This window comes from Myotis lucifugus, unplaced genomic scaffold (assembly GCF_000147115.1).
Source record: "Myotis lucifugus unplaced genomic scaffold, Myoluc2.0 scaffold_1054, whole genome shotgun sequence".
In the NCBI taxonomy this organism is placed as follows: domain Eukaryota; kingdom Metazoa; phylum Chordata; class Mammalia; order Chiroptera; family Vespertilionidae; genus Myotis; species Myotis lucifugus.
The window spans coordinates 48282-68523 of record NW_005872102.1 but is presented as its reverse complement, the minus strand read 5'-3'; the positions used below and the strand labels follow the sequence as shown (position 1 = coordinate 68523).

The 20242-nt window shown below is 51.7% G+C and overlaps 1 long non-coding RNA gene across 1 annotated transcript; it reads left to right on the top strand.

The window, feature by feature from the left end:
• The first annotated feature begins 703 nt into the window (after window positions 1-703).
• Window positions 704-19838, top strand: LOC106695297. Its single transcript, XR_002827326.1, has 3 exons — window positions 704-785; window positions 10208-10329; window positions 19774-19838. It is a non-coding gene; the product is annotated as an uncharacterized LOC106695297 (long non-coding RNA).
• Window positions 19839-20242: the final 404 nt, after the last annotated feature.

Sequence of the window (20242 nt, the reverse complement as noted above, 5' to 3'; positions counted from 1 at the left end):
TTCACAACGGTTTCCTAGTGTCTTGAAGTTCCCTGTCTCATAGGGTCTATATTATCCACATATAACTTGTTAGACGTATATGTTTTAGTTGATCTCAGAGAGACGAAGGGAAAGGGAACAAAGACAGCGGGGGCGTTAGGGACTAAGGGGTGGAGTGAGGAGGCTGGCGAAGGGGAGAGAGAAACATCAATGATGAGAGAGCATCTTTGGTCACATAGCCCCTAGCCTGCAACCCCGGTACTGGCCCTGACTGGGAATGAAACGGGGATCCCTTGGTTCTGGGGTCGACGCTCAAGCACTGAGCCACACCAGCCCGGCAGCCACATGTCACTTTAAAATGAAACTTTTATTCATTCAAATTTAGTAAAACTTAAAATTCACTGAGACGTTTAGGTGTCTCTTGTTGGATAGCTGAGGAGTGTTGGCTTGGTGTATTGACCAGCTGGTTTGCCTTGAAAGCAAATATGAAATGAAAGAAAGGAAATGTGTCTCCCCTCAGAGCAAGAGTGTTCACATGAGAACGATGAGCTTTGGATGGTTGGGCCACCGCACTGAATGGATCCCTCTTGCACAGCGTGCCTCCTTTGGAAATACTCACCAGTAGCATTCCTTTGTCCTTTTCTGCTTAGAATTTTCTGACATGATGCTTTTCATTTTAATTATAGATTGTGCAGTGGTGGTGTCAGTGAACTATGGCCTTCCGGTAGAACCAGGGCTGTGTACCTTGTTTCCGGACCGTCCTGTTCCAGTGGAACCATTGCCTCTTCCTAAGCTGAGTTGGACTGGTGAGTTAAATTCTGGGCTCATGGAGGAAGGGAAATGATTAAGGAAGTGTTTAGTGGAGGGAGTTGTTTTGAGTTACTCCTGTTGCAACCAAAGCAATGCTCTTTCGCTCCCTAGTGATTTTAAATATGGTGAAGAGCTAGTCTAGTGGTTGTTTCTGGCCAAATAGCAAATCTAGCTAAACAGCGAGGGAACTAGGATGCCCCCCATTAAGTGAATTTTGCTTTCATGAGAACATTTCAAGATGCAAATTGGCACTTGGGAAAGTTTAGAAAGGTTTGATTGAGTCTGGCCAGTGTCGCCCAGTGGTCCAACCGGGCAGGAGTGCACAGTTGGTGTGATTCCGGGTCAGGGCACAGGCCCGGGTTGCAGACTGGATCACCAATAGGGGTCGTGAAGGAGGCAACCGATCAATGCTTCAATCTCATCATTTACGTCTCTGTCTCGCCCCTTCTCCCTCCCTGAAATCAATCAAAGTGTATTTCTAACATATATATTGAGTCTAACCCCGGCTGATGTGGCTCAGTAGATGGGCATCTCCCCTTGCACTGAAAGGTTTCCGGATCAGTTCCCAGGGAGGGCACATGGCAGGGTTTTGCGGTCAATTCCATGTCGGGGGTGGGCAGGAGGCGGCTGATGTGCCTATCCTCTATGTATCTCTGCCTCTCCCTTCCTCTCTCTACTGTCTATCTATATATTGGAGGTATGATCCTTGTGTCAACCAGAACCTACACATGAAGCAACATGAGAGGAAACTGTCACTTCTAGTAGTTTCACTTCTGACAGTTCACTAGTGTTAACATTTTGGTGTATATTTTTCCAGATTTTATTTCCCCATTTTATCAGTGTATACATAGTTATCAGATGTTTCAAAACTGATTTTAAAACTGTATTATACAGTGAGCATCCTTCCATGTCAGCATATATGTGTACACATGTGTGTGTGTGTGTGTGTGTGTGTGTGTATGGGATTAGGATTATGTATAGGTACAAGAGTAGACATGGTATACACGTGTTAACAACTTTTTTATTAACAAAAGAGTACTTAATGGGAAATAGTCTACATAAATAGGTAGGTACTTTTAAAAATTATCATTATTTACTATTAAAAATGTACAGTTGGAATGTATTCCTCTTAATTATTTAAGATAATCGCCTAGAACTCTTCTGACAGCACTAGAGAAGCCTTCCAGCACAGCCAGTAGCTGGCTCCATAATGGCTTGAGGTACTGCCTCGGGCCAGGCCAGGCCAGGGCAGGGCTTCTCCTTGGACCAGGCTCTGGCCCCTGAGCAGGCCCTTCCTCCGTCTCTGGAGAGCTCTGGAGCTCGGGGCGTGGACCTGGAGCAGGAGAAAGAGACAGATTGACTCACACACCTGGCTTTCCTGTGACTTTGCGCAGACAGGAAAGATGCCACCGCCTTTAAGGGAACTCCAGCCCGTGAGCCTGCCCTCCCCAGATGATCTGCCCCGATGTCCAGTGCCCCTCACCTTGTGGAGTTGCCTCGGTGGGCTCAAGATGCTGCAGCTCCAACCATAGATTTTGGGCGTGGCACACCAGGTGTGAGGCAGGGGAGTTGACGGGCACCAAGGCGTGCTCTGCCTCGAAACAGGCGAAAGGGAGGGGCTGCCCCAAACCCTGGACCTGGTCCAGCCAGGTCCCCACCATCGCAGCAAAGGCCCTGGGGAGAGGCAGGTGGGCAGCAGAGTCTGAGTCCTGGTCTTTCCTTTCACTCTGCCCTCCCATGGCACACTGGCTTAGATCGGAGCCTCTGTGCAAGCCCCCCTTGCCCACCCAGGGCACAGCCCCATGCCACCCCCGGCCCCTGTGGGGCTGTCCTGGTTGTAGCAGGTGTGGGATCCAGCAGGTTCAACACGGAGTCTGGGTGAGACTCTTCTTCCCACTGGCAGCTCTCCTGAAGGTCCAGTACACTGCCCAGCCCCACCCTCCAGACCCTGGGCATCTGGGCTGAGGACTGAGACAGACTTGTGAGCAGCCTGCTCACCACAATTCTGTTCTGAGCCTCACCAGGGTGGTCAGGGGAGATGCATATGGAGAGGGGCAGGCAGAGCGGGGTGGGTCTGTGGGGGGGAGGGGACTCTGAGGGACAACTCAGCCCAGCATTCCCTCTGGTACTACAAGGCCCGGGACCCCACCCACTGTCGTCTTTGACTCCTGTCCTCCTGGAATAGAAGACTCCAGAGCTCAGGCCTTTCTTGGGAATTAGATGATGTATGAGATTAGGGTTCTGCCAGGCACCCCCCCCACCAACACAGTACCCACTATGCTGACTCTGGGGGCCCTACTTCTGGACCCGGAGACCACTCACTTTATGACTTGGGCTTGCGGTGTGTCACCCCGGTCATTGTAAGCAGGTGTGCCTCCAGATGGAAAAAACACTCTGATGGCATCAGCCCTGATGGATGGTGGACACGACCTGCGAATGGTGGACAGCGTGACTGCTGGACCCATTGCCCAGAACTGAGGCCCAGGGATTGTGTCTGCTTCATTCGTTGAGTCAGGCTAAGTGTCTCCAAATGTGCATGCGCATTGTCGAGTAAAGAAACTCCAATGAGAAGCATGCCATACATCTGAGTGGGCCTGGGCCCCTGCTCTCCCCAGAAATCCCCAGTGTGGCTACACCAAGGACCAGGACCGGCTAGGTGACATCTCACACTGCTTAACAGGTTGCTTTCCATGTGCTTTTCCACCCTCCGATGCCACAGGCCGCTGATGGGTGTGTCAGAGTTCTTTCCGTGGGACAGAGTGAAAGAATTGCCACCAACAACCGCCGCACGTCCAGCTACCCTGTCTGCAGAGCCAGGGAGCAGGTGAGACCTGCCATGGCTTGACCCCACAGCAGTGCTATGAGGTTGACCCCCCAGCAGCCCACTTTTCAGAGGAGCATCCTGAGACTCGGGAAGATGTGGTGACGTTTCAAGCCTCACAGCTAGCAGTGGGCAGAGTCACGAGTGTGTGCTCACCTAGTTAGAAGCTCGTCCAGGAAGCGTTGGGCTCTGGAGAAGGCCAGCGTGGAGACGTGGGGGACGATTCCCCCCGGGAAAGCTGGTCCCATGGCCATGGCCACCTTCTCCGAGGTGCCTTCCTGGAGGGCCTGCATCCTGCAGGACTCATGCAGGTTACCAGTTCGCTCAGCTGCACACTGGGTGGGAGAAGGAAGGACATCCATGTCAGCGGCATGACCGTGAATCCCACAAGGATGGAGGTTTGGAGCTCACTCGGGAGGTCCCAGCCCCACTGGCACGTGTGCAAGAGGCGGGACAGGAGTGCCCCGGCTGGACGAGGTTCTAGGTCTTCAAAGTGCCACTGAATTTCCGTGCATGTTCATACAATTGCCACCTTCTCGGCATGTTTTTTTCTTCCCCCCTTCCCAACAGCTGAGGATCAACAAACCTCCTAGTAGTAATAGTCCAAATGCAGAGCCCGGGCCCTGTGAGTCCTCAAGAAACGTCCTCGTTATACAGATGAGAACACAGAGGCTTGCTTAGGAAATATCAGATGTCTGCTCAAGGGCATGCAGGTCAGAACTGGGTACTGTCCTGCATGACATTCCCTCTCAGGTACCCGAGACTTACCTGATGCTGACATGGGTGGAAAGGGTGTGGGAACATTTCCCCTCCCCAGCGTGGGAACAGTGTACAGGGTAGACATGGCCTATGAAAGCCTTTGACTTCAAAAGAGAAAGTTATGTTTTATCCTTTTACATTCAAGGGCATTTTCAGACCCTCATTATGGAGATCACAGGTTCCGCAAGGTGGCAAATGCCTGGAGACTGTAGATGGGAGAAAGGCGATCACGGGGCAGGAATCAGACCAGAGGACTCGGGGAGGAGGAGCTAATCCATGTGGTGGGGGAAAAGTGACAGGTGCCTCAGGGTCCCCATGAGGCCAAGGCCAGGGAAGGAACACTGTGTTTGAGTTGGACAACTTGACGTCGGCCACGTGAAAATTTCAATGAGTGAGATTTCCCGGGCCAGGCTGGGAGCAAGGCAGCAGCCATCATCAGAAACTGCTGTTGGCAAGGTCCCTGCCACAGCCCTTTGGGTTTGGAATCTGCCTGCAGCCCTTAAAATTTTACATGTGCTCGTCCTTCCACCAGCAGTGGGCGTCCATCTCTAGCTGGGGACATCACATGTACTGTGGTCTGAATTGTGTACCCCTAATCCCATGACTTTGCAAGCCCTAGAACTTTATGATGTGTCTGCATTTGAGTTTTAGTCTTCAAGCAAGTCATTCAGGTGACGTGAATTCAGTGATGTGGGTCTTCATCTAATCTGACCAGTGTCCTTAGAAGAGGAGGGGAGGACACGTGGCAGTGCAGAGGGGAGTCCATGTGACACACAGAGAGAAGACAGCCATCTACAAGCTGAGGAGCGACCCCCTCAGGAGATACCAGCCCCGCTGACAGCACCATCTCTCACTTCTAGCCTCCGGAATTGTGAGAAAATGAATGTCTGCTGTGAACACCACCCAGTGTGGTCCTAGGTTATGGCAGCCCAAGCAAGCAACCTAACAGTCCATTCCGACACACATCAGTGTTCCGGGCAGCACTGCTGACATGGCAGCTGAACTGCATTAGGCCCATGTCCAACAGCACTGAAAGGGTGCATCGCTGGTCAAACGACCTCCCCGATTGGACCATGTCTGCAAGGACAGTGGAGCTGAGTGCTCCAGAGGATATGTGGCAAGTGTAGTTTTTAGCAACACAAACAGCGAAATGCCCAAGTGCTCATGGTCCACTGTGAAGTCAAACAACATTTCTCTCTCTGATATTTCTACAAATATGTGAGGAGCATCTCTCTACCGTCCCACGTAGCTGGAGGGAGTCGTGGGGGTCAGCATTTCTTTCTCTTGGGGCTGTGGGACACTAGAGAGAGTCCTGGGAGGGTGCCCGGGGAGTCCCCAGATGTGAGTGTGGGTTCTGGGCACTGCCAGGTTGTGTTGGGGTTGTGGGTGTAGAGACCCTCAAGGCCAGCTCTCACCTCAGACAGGCACTGGTCTGTGTCGTCAGCCTGGTGCACCTGCACCCTGACCCCGTAGGTGGTGTAGTCGGGTCCATGGGCCAGCACCTCAATGATGTCCTCCTTGGAGCTCTGCAAAGACAGAGTGGGTACTGAGCCAGGAAGCATCAGGAACCTTCCACCCAATCTGTGGTCCTGTGTCATGGCAGACCTAGTCTATGAGGACACGGGGAGGATGTTCCTGGCAGCCCTGCTGAGCTAGCAAGAATTGATTTGTGTCAAGGTGTAGCCACAGTGAAAGCCTGAATCACTGATGAAAACTCTGTCCTTCGTTGGGATGATATGGAGTTGGGTAAGGCCACAGCTCCTGACCTGGCCGCTCTGCAATGGTTTGTCATCCTCTGTGAGGTGATAGGTTGCAGAGAAAAGTATTCAAGACCTTAATCCCTTCCTACGCCCCTAACTGCCCCCCCTGCTTACCCCCCACTCTCTCTCTTTTTTTTAAGTACACAGCATTATCAAGTGGGATGATGTGTAAGACTTGGAGAAGGTCTACAAGTACAGTCGGGCTGGGGCTGGTCCACAGGATACTTGGGGCAGGGAGTTCATCAATTGAAAGGAGCATGAGGCAAAGACAGCAGCAAATGTTTCCCTCTGATCCCAACAAGCACAGGAAGAAAGACTGCTTTTCTCCCCTACCACGGACCTGGTCGGGAGGATTGAAGGTACAGATCACTTTGGGAGTGGGCCTGTGAGAAATTTGAGGCCCCAGATTTGAGTCTGACTTCTGGTCCCACCCCAGTCACCTCAGGGTCCTGGGTGTGGGCCAGCTCTCACCTCAGTTTGGCACTGGACGGTTTCCCTGTCCTGACGCACTTGTCCTTTGTACCGGTTGAGGGCATAAGTGAACCTGTCCGCCAGCTCCTCTACCCTGCCCTTGTTGGAGCTCTGCAAAGACACAGCCCGCTACCGGGCCAGGAGGCATCAGGGGCCCGGGCATTACCAATGGGAAAGGTGCCCACCACCCACTCTGCTCCCCAGATCAGGCAGAGAGGGCCATCTGCAAAGACCTCCAGGCAGGGAGTGAAGTTGATGACCTCTTGAGCACCCCTGCGATTAACAAGTGTGTAGCTGAGCTCTGACCCCCGCACTAAGCTTACCTGGGCAGTGAACATGACACACCCTCCTACACCCTCCAGGCTTCGGACACCCTCCAGGCTTCGGACACTTACCAACCTGCTCCTGAGCCCGGATTAGCATCCCTCATCCTCATCCCCTCACCATTCCGGGGACACACACACACACACACACACACACACACACACACACCAACGGGACACCAACGGGATGAGGGGTAAGAGGTGTGGGGCTCCCCAGGTGTGACAAGTGTGACCTGAAAGGGCCTGCCCTCGGTTACCTGTGTATGCCTCGTGCCAGAGGGCGAGGGGTATCGGTGGTGGCGCTTGCGCCTGTTTCTGCAGCAAGAGAAACATCTCAAACATCTCTCACTCTGGGCTTTCTTCTGCCCAGAGCGCAGGAAGAACAGAAAGACATCCTGGTGGTCTGACTTTCTCCACTCAAGTGACCTGGAAAGGCAGTTGTCTCTAGAATGTGGGTACCTGGTTACCACGGTTCCCATTTCTGTTGGGGATCTGTCCCCAGGGAAGTGAGGTCACCCCTTCAAGGTTCCATGACCTGTGCCCCTTCCTCCAATCAGAGCCACCCAGAGGCCCCTCTGGGCTCCTGACCTCTCACCTTCCGGGCCCATGTTATCTCCATACCTGTATACAAGCATCCAACACAGCCCTTCCCCCAAGCTCCCTGGGAAGAATGAGGCCCCCAGTTTGGGGGAGAATGCCCAGTTCACACCTCCTTTTTCTTAGGTGTTCTGTGCACTGGGGGAAGCCTCTGTGCCTCACAGGGCCTCCCCCAGGCTCCCAAGCTGCCCATTGAGGATGATGCTAGACACCATTTCCATAGGACGTCATCAGGTGCAGATGGGACAAGGCCCCTAACAGCTGTGGGCTGGTGTCCCATGAATCTGGTATTCAAACATAGAGGTGGAAGATGACAAGAATGAGTGGGACACAGCATGGAACACTAGACAAAAGCGCCCTGGGCCCAGCCTGTGATCTCAGGGAAGTCACTGCTCATGTGGGCCTCATTTTCAAGTCTGTACCTTTAAGGGTTTGAAATGTCAGGAAATTCAGATATGGTCACTCACTGGCCTAAAACCTCACCGTAGTCTCTTGTTAAACTTAGCCTCGGACAAGTGCCTCATGTGGGTCCAAGCGTTAGGGGCCTTCACAGTGGCTTCGAGGGAGTCCAGCCTCCTGGTGGGAACATCCTTGTGTATCCGCTGAGTGCTCAGTAACTGGCTTCTGAACAACAAATAGGACAGCCCAGCTGATGGGGTGTCAGGTCCTGTCACTTGTCTTGTGCTCTCGTTCTTGAGGTCCCTTCCTTCCTCTCAGCCTCTCTCTGGCTTTCTCTCTGTGTGTGCGTCTCTGTCTGTGCCACTGACCTGTTGTTCTGTCTTGAAGCTGAGTCCCCACCCGTTTCCTTAGCACTTTAGTAAATCTTGGTTTAGGTAAGTTCTCCACTTTACTCTGAGAGTGTCTTGGTCTGAGAAAAGATACGGCATATTGTGCTACTTTATTATAACTTCTAGACACAACCTGTCAAGTCGCATGAGTGGGATAGATTTCAACCTTGACATTCCTCATACAATGATTCTAGTGTGAAGCCATCCAGCTTAGCACCCAGAGTACTAAGCCACATTGACTTCAGGGCCTCCTGATACCAGGTGTTCTCTGTGAGCTGTCAACCTCTAGTATCGCCGGGTCCCTAAGCATTCTCTGCCGGCAGCCCGAAGGATCTTTTGAAAATGTAAATATGATCATGTCTCTTATGAAAACTAACAGTGGTCTCCTATGGCCTTTAGAAATGAGTCCCTAATCCTTAGTGTGTCCGTCCAGGCCCTCTATGATCTGACCTTAGCTTCTTTGGCAGTCGTGTCTCTCCCTCACCCCTTCTCTGTGGTCACACTTTGAGATCCTGATTGGCATCACACCCTCCCAGCCCAGCTTAGAGCTGTGCCATGCCCTGTGTCCCAACGTCTCCCTCTGGAGTCGGTGGAAGTCTGGTGTTCTTTCAGGCACCTCCCATCTTTGCTCTCTGCTCCCATAGTTTTTTGTTTTTGTTTGCGTTTTTGTTGTTGTTGTTGTTGTTGTTTTTTGCAATACCATGCAATGCTACAACCTTGTCCACCCTCAGGAGTGTTAAGGATCTCATTCAGTGTGCAAGCTGAGAATTATAGGCAGCAGAATAGTGATGAAGCTAACAGTAGGGATTTGTCTTTCTCACAAAATAACAAGTGCACAGGTAGGTGGATCCAGTATTGAATTCAGCTGCTCAATGATGTCAGGGTAAGCTCCCAGCATCAACGAGAGGAAGAAAAGTCCTCTCTTCGCTCTTGTGCTTTATATCAGAGAGGAAAATAGTGTCTCAGAAATCAACTATGAGACTCTTGCTTGAACCTTGGGCAGAACAGGCCGAATTGCAAGGGACATGGGGCAGTTTTGTGTCAAACTGCTCCTGAAGGAGGTGCCTCAGCCCAGGAGGAGGTGGTGAGGGGGAAGAGCAGTGGGGACATGTGGGATGGTGAGCTTCCCATTTCTGGTGAGCTTCCTGTTTCTACTGGGATCACTAATGGCCCCGTACATTTCTTCTGTGTGGACTTGTGGAGGAAAGGTGTCCAGACATTCAGGGATGACTGTTTCACAACGGTTTCCTAGTGTCTTGAAGTTCCCTGTCTCATAGGGTCTATATTATCCACATATAACTTGTTAGACGTATATGTTTTAGTTGATCTCAGAGAGACGAAGGGAAAGGGAACAAAGACAGCGGGGGCGTTAGGGACTAAGGGGTGGAGTGAGGAGGCTGGCGAAGGGGAGAGAGAAACACCAATGATGAGAGAGCATCTTCGGTCACATAGCCCCTAGCGTGCAACCCCGGTACTGGCCCTGACTGGGAATGAATCGGGGATCCCTTGGTTCTGGGGTCGACGCTCAAGCACTGAGCCACACCAGCCCGGCAGCCACATGTCACTTTAAAATGAAACTTTTATTCATTCAAATTTAGTAAAACTTAAAATTCACTGAGACGTTTAGGTGTCTCTTGTTGGATAGCTGAGGAGTGTTGGCTTGGTGTATTGACCAGCTGGTTTGCCTTGAAAGCAAATATGAAATGAAAGAAAGGAAATGTGTCTCCCCTCAGAGCAAGAGTGTTCACATGCGAACGATGAGCTTTGGATGGTTGGGCCACCGCACTGAATGGATCCCTCTTGCACAGCGTGCCTCCTTTGGAAATACTCACCAGTGGCATTCCTTTGTCCTTTTCTGCTTAGAATTTTCTGACATGATGCTTTTCATTTTAATTATAGATTGTTGCAGTGGTGGTGTCAGTGAACTATGGCCCTTCCTGTAGAACCAGGGCTGTGTACCTTGTTTCCGGACCGTCCTGTTCCACTGGAACCATTGCCTCTTCCTAAGCTGAGTTGGACTGGTGAGTTAAATTCTGGGCTCATGGAGGAAGGGAAATGATTAAGGAAGTGTTTAGTGGAGGGAGTTGTTTTGAGTTACTCCTGTTGCAACCAAAGCAATGCTCTTTCGCTCCCTAGTGATTTTAAATATGGTGAAGAGCTAGTCTAGTGGCTGTTTCTGGCCAAATAGCAAATCCAGCTAAACAGCGAGGGAACTAGGATGCCCCCCATTAAGTGAATTTTGCTTTCATGAGAACATTTCAAGATGCAAATTGGCACTTGGGAAAGTTTAGAAAGGTTTGATTGAGTCTGGCCAGTGTCGCCCAGTGGTCCAACCGGGCAGGAGTGCACAGTTGGTGTGATTCCGGGTCAGGGCACAGGCCCGGGTTGCAGACTGGATCACCAATAGGGGTCGTGAAGGAGGCAACCGATCAATGCTTCAATCTCATCATTTACGTCTCTGTCTCGCCCCTTCTCCCTCCCTGAAATCAATCAAAGTGTATTTCTAACATATATATTGAGTCTAACCCCGGCTGATGTGGCTCAGTAGATGGGCATCTCCCCTTGCACTGAAAGGTTTCCGGATCAGTTCCCAGGGAGGGCACATGGCAGGGTTTTGCGGTCAATTCCATGTCGGGGGTGGGCAGGAGGCGGCTGATGTGCCTCTCCTCTATGTATCTCTGCCTCTCCCTTCCTCTCTCTACTGTCTATCTATATATTGGAGGTATGATCCTTGTGTCAACCAGAACCTACACATGAAGCAAAATGAGAGGAAACTGTCACTTCTAGTAGTTTCACTTCTGACAGTTCACTAGTGTTAACATTTTGGTGTATATTTTTCCAGATTTTATTTCCCCATTTTATCAGTGTATACATAGTTATCAGAAAAGAATTAAATGTTTCAAAACTTATTTTAAAACTGTATTATACAGTGAGCATCCTTCCATGCCAGCATATATGTGTACACATGTGTGTGTGTGTGTGTGTGTGTGTGTGTATGGGATTATGTATAGGTACAAGAGTAGACATGGTATACACGTGTTTTTAATCAACAACTTTTTTATTCAAAAAGAGTACTTAACTTAATGGGAAATAGTCTACATAAATAGGTAGGTACTTTTAAAAATTGTCATTATTTACTATTAAAAATGTACAGTTGGAATGTATTCCTCTTAATTATTTCAGATAATCGCCTAGAACTCTTCTGACAGCACTAGAGAAGCCTTCCAGCACAGCCAGTAGCTGGCTCCATAATGGCTTGAGGTACTGCCTCGGGCCAGGCCAGGCCAGGTCAGGGCCTCTCCTTGGACCAGGCTCTGGCCCCTGAGCAGGCCCTTCCTCTGTCTCTGGAGAGCTCTGGAGCTCGGGGCGTAGACCTGGAGCAGGAGAAAGAAACAGATTGACTCACACACCTGGCTTTCCTGTGACTTTGGGCAGACAGGAAAGATGCCACCGCCTTTAAGGGAACTCCAGCCCGTGAGCCTGCCCTCCCCAGATGATCTGCCCCGATGTCCAGTGCCCCTCACCTTGTGGAGTTGCCTCGGTGGGCTCAAGATGCTGCAGCTCCAACCATAGATTTTGGGCGTGGCCCACCAGGTGTGAGGCAGGGGAGCTGACGGGCACCAAGGCCTGCTCTGCCTCGAAACAGGCGAAAGGGAGGGGCTGCCCCAAACCCTGGACCTGGTCCAGCCAGGTCTCCACCATCACAGCAAAGGCCCTGGGGAGAGGCAGGTGGGCAGCAGAGTCTGAGTCGTGGTCTTTCCTTTCACTCTGCCCTCCCATGGCACACTGGCTTAGATCGGAGCCTCTGTGCAGGCCCCCCTTACCCACCCAGGGCACAGCCCCATGCCACCCCCGGCCCCTGTGGGGCTGTCCTGGTTGTAGCAGGTGTGGGATCCAGCAGGTTCAACACGGAGTCTGGGTGAGACTCTTCTTCCCACTGGCAGCTCTCCTGAAGGTCCAGTACACTGCCCAGCCCCACCCTCCAGACCCTGGGCATCGGGGCTGAGGACTGAGACAGACTTGTGAGCAGCCTGCTCACCACAATTCTGTTCTGAGCCTCACCAGGGTGGTCAGGGGAGATGCATATGGAGAGGGGCAGGCAGAGCGGGGTGGGTCTGTGGGGGGGAGGGGACTCTGAGGGACAACTCAGCCCAGCATTCCCTCTGGTACTACAAGGCCCGGGACCCCACCCACTGTCGTCTTTGACTCCTGTCCTCCTGGAATAGAAGACTCCAGAGCTCAGGCCTTTCTTGGGAATCAGATGATGTATAAGATTAGGGTTGTGCCAGGGACCCCCCCCCCACCAACACAGTACCCACTATGCTGACTCTGGGGGCCCTACTTCTGGACCCGGAGACCACTCACTTTATGACTTGGGCTTGCGGTGTGTCACCCAGGTCATTGTAAGCAGGTGTGCCTCCAGATGGAAAAAACACTCTGATGGCATCAGCCCTGATGGATGGTGGACACGACCTGCGAATGGTGGACAGCGTGACTGCTGGACCCATTGCCCAGAACTGAGGCCCAGGGATTGTGTCTGCTTCATTCGTTGAGTCAGGCTAAGTGTCTCCAAAAGTGCATGCGCATTGTCGAGTAAAGAAACTCCAACGAGAAGCATGCCATACATCTGAGTGGGCCTGGGCCCCTGCTCTCCCCAGAAATCCCCAGTGTGGCTACACCAAGGACCAGGACCGGCTAGGTGAAATCTCACACTGCTTAACAGGTTGCTTTCCATGTGCTTTTCCACCCTCCGATGCCACAGGCCGCTGATGGGTGTGTCAGAGTTCTTTCCTTGGGACAGAGTGAAAAAATTGCCACCAACAACCGCCGCATGTCCAGCCACCCTGTCTGCAGAGCCAGGGAGCAGGTGAGACCTGCCATGGCTTGACCCCACAGCAGTGCTATGAGGTTGACCCCCCAGCAGCCCACTTTTCAGAGGAGCATCCTGAGACTCGGGAAGATGTGGTGACGTTTCAAGCCTCACAGCTAGCAGTGGGCAGAGTCACGAGTGTGTGCTCACCTAGTTAGAAGCTCGTCCAGGAAGTGTTGGGCTCTGGAGAAGGCCAGCGTGGAGACGTGGGGGACGATTCCCCCCGGGAAAGCTGGTCCCATGGCCATGGCCACCTTCTCCGAGGTGCCTTCCTGGAGGGCCTGCATCCTGCAGGACTCATGCAGGTTACCAGTTCGCTCAGCTGCACACTGGGTGGGAGAAGGAAGGACATCCATGTCAGCGGCATGACCGTGAATCCCACAAGGATGGAGGTTTGGAGCTCACTCGGGAGGTCCCAGCCCCACTGGCACGTGTGCAAGAGGCGGGACAGGAGTGCCCCGGCCGGACGAGGTTCTAGGTCTTCAAAGTGCCACTGAATTTCCGTGCATGTTCATACAATTGCCACCTTCTCGGCATGTTTTTTTCTTCCCCCCTTCCCAACAGCTGAGGATCAACAAACCTCCTAGTAGTAATAGTCCAAATGCAGAGCCCGGGCCCTGTGAGTCCTCAAGAAACGTCCTCGTTATACAGATGAGAACACAGAGGCTTGCTTAGGAAATATCAGATGTCTGCTCAAGGGCATGCAGGTCAGAACTGGGTACTGTCCTGCATGACATTCCCTCTCAGGTACCCGAGACTTACCTGATGCTGACATGGGTGGAAAGGGTGTGGGAACATTTCCCCTCCCCAGCGTGGGAACAGTGTACAGGGTAGACATGGCCTATGAAAGCCTTTGACTTCAAAAGAGAAAGTTATGTTTTATCCTTTTACATTAAAGGGCATTTGAAGACCCTCATTATGGAGATCGCAGATTCTGCAAGGTGGCAAATGCCTGGACACTGCAGATGGGAGAAAGGCGATCACGGGGCAGGAATCAGACCAGAGGACTCGGGGAGGAGCTAATCCATGTGGTGGGTGAAAAGTGACAGGTGCCTCAGTGTCCCCATGAGGCCATGGCCAGGGAAGGAACACTGTGTTTGAATTGGACAACTTGACGTCGGCCAGGTCAATTCAATGAGTGAGATTTCCGGGCCAGGCTGGGAGCAAGGCAGCAGCCATCATCAGAAACTGCTGTTGGCAAGGTCCCTGCCACATCCCTTTGGGTTTGGAATCTGCCTGCAGCCCTTAAAATTTTACATGTGCTCGTCCTTCCACCAGCAGTGGGCGTCCATCTCTAGCTGGGGACATTACATGTACTGTGGTCTGAATTGTGTGCCCCTAATCCCATGACTTTGCAAGCCCTAGAACTTTATGATATGTCTGCATTTGAGTTTTAGTCTTCAAGCAAGTCACTCAGGTGACTTGAATTCAGTGATGTGGGTCTTCATCTAATCTGACCCGTGTCCTTAGAAGAGGAGGGGAGGACACGTGGCAGTGCAGAGGGGAGTCCATGTGACACACAGAGAGAAGACAGCCATCTACAAGCTGAGGAGCGACCCCCTCAGGACCATCTCTCACTTCTAGCATCAGGAATTGTGAGAAAATGAATGTCTGCTGTTAACACCACCCAGTGTGGTCCTAGGTTATGGCAGCCCATGCAAGCAAGCTGACACAGTCCATTCCGACACACATCAGTGTTCCGGGCAGCACTGCTGACATGGCAGATGAACTGCATTAGGCCCATGTCCAACAACACTGAAAGGGTGCATCACTGGTCAAACGACCTCCCCGATTGGACCATGTCTGCAAGGACAGTGGAGCTGAGTGCTCCAGAGGATACGTGGCAAGTGTAGTTTTTAGCAACACAAACAGCGAAATGCCCAAGTGCTCATGGTCCACTGTGAAGTCAAACAACATTTCTCTCTCTGATATTTCTACAAATATGTGAGGAGCGTCTCTCTACCGTCCCATGTAGCTGGAGGGAGTCGTGGGGGTCAGCATTTCTTTCTCTTGGGGCTGTGGGACACTAGAGAGAGTCCTGGGAGGGTGCCCGGGGAGTCCCCAGATGTGAGTGTGGGTTCTGGGCACTGCCAGGTTGTGTTGGGGTTGTGGGTGTAGAGACCCTCAAGGCCAGCTCTCACCTCAGACAGGCACTGGTCTGTGTCGTCAGCCTGGTGCACCTGCACCCTGACCCCGTAGGTGGTGTAGTCGGGTCCATGGGCCAGCACCTCAATGATGTCCTCCTTGGAGCTCTGCAAAGACAGAGTGGGTACTGAGCCAGGAAGCATCAGGAACCTTCCACCCAACCTGTGGTCCTGTGTCATGGCAGACCTAGTCTATGAGGACACGGGGAGGATGTTCCTGGCAGCCCTGCTGAGCTAGCAAGAATTGATTTGTGTCAAGGTGTAGCCACAGTGAAAGCCTGAGTCACTGATGAAAACTCTGTCCTTCGTTGGGATGATATGGAGTTGGGTAAGGCCACAGCTCCTACCTGGCCGCGCTGCAATGGTTTGTCATCCTCTGTGAGGTGATAGGTTGCAGAGAAAAGTATTCAAGACCTTAATCCCTTCCTACGCCCCTAACCGCCCCCCCCCCTGCTTACCCCCCACTCTCTCTCTTTTTTTTAAGTACACAGCATTATCAAGTGGGATGATGTGTAAGACTTGGAGAAGGTCTACAAGGACAGTCGGGCTGGGGCTGGTCCACAGGATACTTGGGGCAGGGAGTTCATCAATTGAAAGGAGCATGAGGCAAAGACAGCAGCAAATGCTTTCCCTCTGATCCCAACAAGCACAGGAAGAAAGACTGCTTTTCTCCCCTACCACGGACCTGGTCGGGAGGATTGAAGGTACAGATCACTTTGGGAGTGGGCCTGTGAGAAATTTGAGGCCCCAGATTTGAGTCTGACTTCTGGTCCCACCCCAGTCACCTCAGGGTCCTGGGTGTGGGCCAGCTCTCACCTCAGTTTGGCACTGGACGGTTTCCCTGTCCTGACGCACTTGTCCTTTGTACCGGTTGAGGGCATAAGTGAACCTGTCCGCCAGCTCCTCTACCCTGCCCTTGTTGGAGCTCTGCAAAGACAGAGCCGGTTACCGGGCCAGGAGGCATCAGGGGACCGGGCATTACCAATGGGGAAGATGCCCACCACCCACTCTGCTCCCCAGATCAGGCAGAGAGGGCCATCTGCAAAGACCTCCAGGCAGGGAGTGAAGTTGATGACCCCTTGAGCACCCCTGCGATTAACAAGTGTGTAGCTGAGCTCTGACCTCCCACTAACCTTCCCTTCCTGTGAGCCATGACCTGGGCAGTGAACATGACACACCCTCCTACACCCTCCAGGCTTCTGACACTTACCAACCTGCTCCTGAGCCCGGATGAGCATCCCTCATCCCCCGCTTTCCCCTCATCCCCTCACCATTCCGGGGACACACACACACACACACACACACACACACACACACACCAACGGGATGAGGGGTAAGAGGTGTGGGGCTCCCCAGGTGTGACCCCCAGTTGGCGCCCAAGTGTGACCTGAAAGGGCCTGCCCTCGGTTACCTGTGTATGCCTCGTGCCAGAGGGCGAGGGGTATCGGTGGTGGCGCTTGCGCCTGTTTCTGCAGCAAGAGAAACATCTCTCACTCTGGGCTTTCTTCTGCCCAGAGCGCAGGAAGAACGGGAAGCAACAGAAAGACATCCTGGTGGTCTGACTTTCTCCACTCAAGTGACCTGGAAAGGCAGTTGTCTCTAGAATGTGGGTACCTGGTTACCAGGGTGCCCATTTCTGTTGGGGATCTGTCCCCAGGGAAGTGAGGTCACCCCTTCAAGGTTCCATGACCTGTGCCCCTTCCTCCAATCAGAGCCACCCAGAGGCCCCTCTGGGCTCCTGACCTCTCACCTTCCGGGCCCATGTTATCTCCATACCTGTATACAAGCATCCAACACAGCCCTTCCCCCAAGCTCCCTGGGAAGAATGAGGCCCCCAGTTTGGGGGAGAAAGCCCAGTTCACACCTCCTTTTTCTTAGGTGTTGTGTGCACTGGGGGAAGCCTCTGTGCCTCACAGGGCCTCCCCCAGGCTCCCAAGTTGCCCATTGAGGATGATGCTAGACACCATTTCCATAGGACGTCATCAGGTGCAGATGGGACAAGGCCCCTAACAGCTGTGGGCTGGTGTCCCATGAATCTGGTATGCAAACATAGAGGTGGAAGATGACAAGAATGAGTGGGACACAGCATGGAACACTAGACAAAAGCGCCCTGGGCCCAGCCTGTGATCTCAGGGAAGTCACTGCTCATGTGGGCCTCATTTTCAAGTCTGTACCTTTAAGGGTTTGAAATGTCAGGAAATTCAGATATGGTCACTCACAGGCCTAAAACCTCACCGTGGTCTCTTGTTAAACTTAGCCTCGGACAAGTGCCTCATGTGGGTGCAAGCGTTAGGGGCCTTGACAGTGGCTTCGAGGGAGTCCAGCCTCCTGGTGGGAACATCCTTGTGTATCCGCTGAGTGCTCAGTAACTGGCTTCTGAACAACAAATAGGACAGCCCAGCTGATGGGGTGTCAGGTCCTGTCACTTGTCTTGTGCTCTCGTTCTTGAGGTCCCTTCCTTCCTCTCAGCATCTCTCTTGCTTTCTCTCTGTGTGTGCGTCTCAGTCTGTGCCACTCACCTGCTGTTCTGTCTTGAAGCTGAGTCCCCACCCTTTTCCTTAACACTTTAGTAAATCTTGGTTTAGGTAAGTTCTCCACTTTACTCTGAGAGTGTCTTGGTCTGAGAAAAGATACGGCATATTGTGCTACTTTATTATAACTTCTAGACACAACCTGTCAAGTCGCATGAGTGGGATAGATTTCAACCTTGACATTCCTCATACAATGATTCTAGTGTGAAGCCATCCAGCTTAGCACCCAGAGTACTAAGCCACATTGACTTCAGGGCCTCCTGATACCATGTGTTCTCTGTGAGCTGTCAACCTCTAGTATCGCCGGGTCCCTAAGCATTCTCTGCCGGCAGCCCGAAGGATCTTTTGAAAATGTAAATATGATCATGTCTCTTATGAAAACTAACAGTGGTCTCCTATGGCCTTTAGAAATGAGTCCCTAATCCTTAGCGTGTCCGTCCAGGCCCTCTATGATCTGACCTTAGCTTCTTTGGCAGTCGTGTCTCTCCCTCACCCCTTCTCTGTGGTCACACTTTGAGATCCTGATTGGCATCACACCCTCCCAGCCCAGCTTAGAGCTGTGCCATGCCCTGTGTCCCAAGTCTACCTCTAGAGTCGGTGGAAGTCTGGTGTTCTTTCAGGCACCTCCCATCTTTCCCCTGTCCTGCTCTCTGCTCCCATAGTTTTTTGTTTTTGTTTGCGTTTTTGTTGTTGTTGTTGTTGTTGTTGTTTTTTGCAATACCATGCAATGCTACAACCTTGTCCACCCTCAGGAGTGTTAAGGATCTCATTCAGTGTGCAAGCTGAGAATTATAGGCAGCAGACTAGTGATGAAGCTAACAGTAGGGATTTGTCTTTCTCACAATATAACAAGTGCACAGGGAGGTGGATCCAGTATTGAATTCAGCTGCTCAATGATGTCAGGGTAAGCTCCCAGCATCAACGAGAGGAAGAAAAGTCCTCTCTTCGCTCTTGTGCTTTATATCAGAGAGGAAAATAGTGTCTCAGAAATCAACTATGAGACTCTTGCTTGAACCTTGGGCAGAACAGGCCGAATTGCAAGGGACATGGGGCAGTTTTGTGTCAAACTGCTCCTGAAGGAGGTGCCTCAGCCCAGGAGGAGGTGGTGAGGGGGAAGAGCAGTGGGGACATGTGGGATGGTGAGCTTCCCATTTCTGGTGAGCTTCCTGTTTCTACTGGGATCACTAATGGCCCCGTACATTTCTTCTGTGTGGACTTGTGGAGGAAAGGTGTCCAGACATTCAGGGATGACTGTTTCACAACGGTTTCCTAGTGTCTTGAAGTTCCCTGTCTCATAGGGTCTATATTATCCACATATAACTTGTTAGACGTATATGTTTTTATTGATCTCAGAGAGAGGAAGGGAAAGGGAACAAAGACAGCGGGGGCGTTAGGGACTAAGGGGTGGAGTGAGGAGGCTGGCGAAGGGGAGAGAGAAACATCAATGATGAGAGAGCATCTTTGGTCACATAGCCCCTAGTGTGCAACCCCAGTACTGGCCCTGACTGGGAATGAAACGGGGATCCCTTGGTTCTGGGGTCGACGCTCAAGCACTGAGCCACACAAGCCCGGCAGCCCCATGTCACTTTAAAATGAAACTTTTATTCATTCAAATTTAGTAAAACTTAAAATTCACTGAGATGTTTAGGTGTCTCTTGTTGGATAGCTGAGGAGTGTTGTCTTGGTGTATTGACCAGCTGGTTTGCCTTGAAAGCAAATATGAAATGAAAGAAAGGAAATGTGTCTCCCCTCAGAGCAAGAGTGTTCACATGAGAACGATGAGCTTTGGATGGTTGGGCCACCGCACTGAATGGATCCCTCTTGCACAGCGTGCCTCCTTTGGAAATACTCACCAGTGGCATTCCTTTGTCCTTTTCTGCTTAGAATTTTCTGACATGATGCTTTTCATTTTAATTATAGATTGTTGCAGTGGTGGTGTCAGTGAACTATGGCCCTTCCGGTAGAACCAGGGCTGTGTACCTTGTTTCTGGACCGTCCTGTTCCAGTGGAACCATTGCCTCTTCCTAAGCTGAGTTGGACTGGTGAGTTAAATTCTGGGCTCATGGAGGAAGGGAAATGATTAAGGAAGTGTTTAGTGGAGGGAGTTGTTTTGAGTTACTCCTGTTGCAACCAAAGCAATGCTCTTTCACTCACTAGTGATTTTAAATATGGTAAAGAGCTGGTCTAGTGGCTGTTTCTGGCCAAATAGCAAATCCAGCTAAACAGCGAGGGAACTAGGATGCCCCCCATTAAGTGAATTTTCCTTTCATGAGAACATTTCAAGATGCAAATTGGCACTTGGGAAAGTTTAGAAAGGTTTGATTGAGTCTGGCCAGTGTCGCCCAGTGGTCCAACCGGGCAGGAGTGCACAGTTGGTGTGATTCCGGGT